The 2,500-nt window shown below is 38.3% G+C and overlaps 1 protein-coding gene across 2 annotated transcripts in view; it reads left to right on the forward strand.

The window, feature by feature from the left end:
* The window catches only part of LOC144973254 (cGMP-dependent protein kinase 1-like), a 329,273-nt gene that overhangs the window by 34,478 nt on the left and 292,295 nt on the right, over positions 1 to 2,500 (forward strand). The gene's annotated exons all lie outside the window — the stretch shown is intronic.

Genomic DNA, 2,500 nt, shown 5'->3' on the forward strand with positions numbered 1-2,500 from the left:
CAGTACTTAGTTTTTTAAACAATCTTTTTCCATAATTAGCAGGAACAAAAACAATATCTTTCAGATTGGTCAGTGGTCCACTCGATCTTGACTTAAACAGACATGTCGAACTTGCTTACTTCTGCCTCTTGGCTCCTGACGAAGCATAGGGCCTCAACAGCATTCTTCCATCTTCTTCTGTCCTTGGCACAGACCTTTGTCTCACTCCAGGTAAAATTGGGGACGCACAAATCTTGGTGAAGGCCTCTCCTCCATGTCTGTTTTGGACGACCTCGTTTCCTCTTGCCGTGCGGGTTCCTTCCGAGAGCCTATTTGGTTATATTACAGATCTCTTTCCACAGGTATGGCCAACTCATCACCAATTTCTGCGTGTGACATGGACATCCATTTGCTCTTGGTTTGTTCTTGTCCAGAGGTCAGCATTTGGCACTTTGTCAAATCATTTCAACTTGAGGATTTGTCAGATTTCTAGTCCCTTGACAAGTTTTATTACACGTTAGATACACATGTCGGGCGCATCGTGATTTTGTTATTCGTTGCTCTTCTTTTTTGCCAACTGCTATCATAAAATTGGATCAAGCATGGTGTCAATAATGCATTTCGGAGTCTGAAAATCAATATGTAACGCGTAAATTATCTCACTCACTCACTCACTCACTCAATCCCATGACCGGATGGTCGTCGGGGGACTTGCGTGAAGCAGAAGTTACAGTCTTCCTCCATGCCTGCCTGTTGCTAGCCCGATGTAGCAGCTCCGGAACCGACATCTCTGTCCATTCTTTTATATTGTCCAGCCAAATCTTCCTTTGGCACCCTCTTCTGCGCTGGCCTTCGACTGTGCCCTGTAGGACTATCCTTTTAAAGATCAATAGATCAATTCTGCTTTGATTTCAAATGAGCATATATTAAAGTATGATATATTTTGTCTGTAAGGCATGTCAAATGTGACATTTGTAGAACTACGCCAATTTACAACAATTTACTCAAAAAATGTAAACAAGTCAATAGTTAAATGAAAAATGTGGTGGTAGTGGTGGTGGTGATGGTAATGGTAGTGAAAGTAATAGTAATTATTGCTATTGTTATTGTCAATGTCAATGTTAATATCAAATCGAATTTCGTTCTGAAGATGAGAGTATAAATATTGACTCCCGCATTATATATAGTATTATAATATATAATATGTCAAGAAAAAGAGAGAGAGAGAGAGAGAGAGAGAGAGAGAGAGAGAGAGAGAGAGAGAGAGATATGAAAGAATAGAGAAAAAAGAAATAGAGGAAGAGATAGAGAAAGAGAGGGAGAGAGAGAGTGTGTGTGTATGTGTGTTCGGGTGAGAAGATAGAGAGGAAGAGAGAGAGTGAGTGAGTGAGTGAGAGAGTGAGAGAGAGAGAGAGAGAGAGAGAGAGAGAGAGAGTGAAAAAGAGAAATTTGTGTGAAAGAAAATAGGTTCGCTTAAAATGTATTGAAAAGGGCGGAGGGGGGGGGGGGTGAGTTGTTCGAGTAAGTAATTGTGGATACATTTTTTGCAATCAGTTTTAATTTCGATGCATTAAAACATTTTATTCCCTGTAAAAGATGTATGTGTGCATTGTGAAGTAAATTTCTTATGTGATCATATTATTATAAGATCGAGTCATTTCTATTAATGTTTATTTTATTTGTTCGAGCAATGTAAACTACTGAAGATTTTCCATTTTGTGGCCAATAAAGATTTACTACTACTACTACTGCTACTACTACCACTACTACTACTACTACTACTACTACTACTACTACTACTACTACTACTACTACTACTACTACTGCAACTACTTCTGCTACTACTACTACTACTACTACTACTACTACTACTACTACTACTACTACTACTACTACTACTACTACTACTACTAAATCTATAACCACCACCATTACAGCAACAAATTCTTTTTTTTAAAACGGAATTCACAGTCTCATCTCCAACATCAACATTGGCCAGACCCATCATTTGATTACCTATTTATTTGACAGGCTCAGAGACTTGTCTATTTTGATTAGCGAAGTGTAGATTTAACTACAAGGGATCAATTTCCTGGACTGACCCATCACGAACCAAAACATTCTAGTTACCATTTATTATCGCTATGAATTATTGACTATATTTTTACTATATATTTTTTTTACTCCTATTACGTATTCGTAGCAGTATATCACCAAAAAGTAAATCCTTAAGCACACACATCTCTCTCTCTCTCTCTCTCTCTCTCTCTCTCTCTCTCTCTATCTCTCTCTCTCTCTCTATCTATCTATCTATCTATCTATCTATTTTTCTCTTTCTACCCGACACCCACCCCACTCCCCACTCATTCTACTCACGTTACTTTCCCTTCTCGTTTTCTCACATTATGATTTGTCTTACTCCTTGCTAGTTACTTTTATTCAGTATCTTTCTAACATTAAGTGCCCGTCTTTGTGCCTCATTCCATCACTATAACAAGCACATGCATGATCCTCTCTCTCT

This window comes from Berghia stephanieae, chromosome 5 (assembly GCF_034508935.2).
Source record: "Berghia stephanieae isolate SIO BIC M18660-M18661 chromosome 5, UCSD_Bste_1.3, whole genome shotgun sequence".
Classification (NCBI taxonomy): Eukaryota; Metazoa; Mollusca; class Gastropoda; order Nudibranchia; family Aeolidiidae; genus Berghia; species Berghia stephanieae.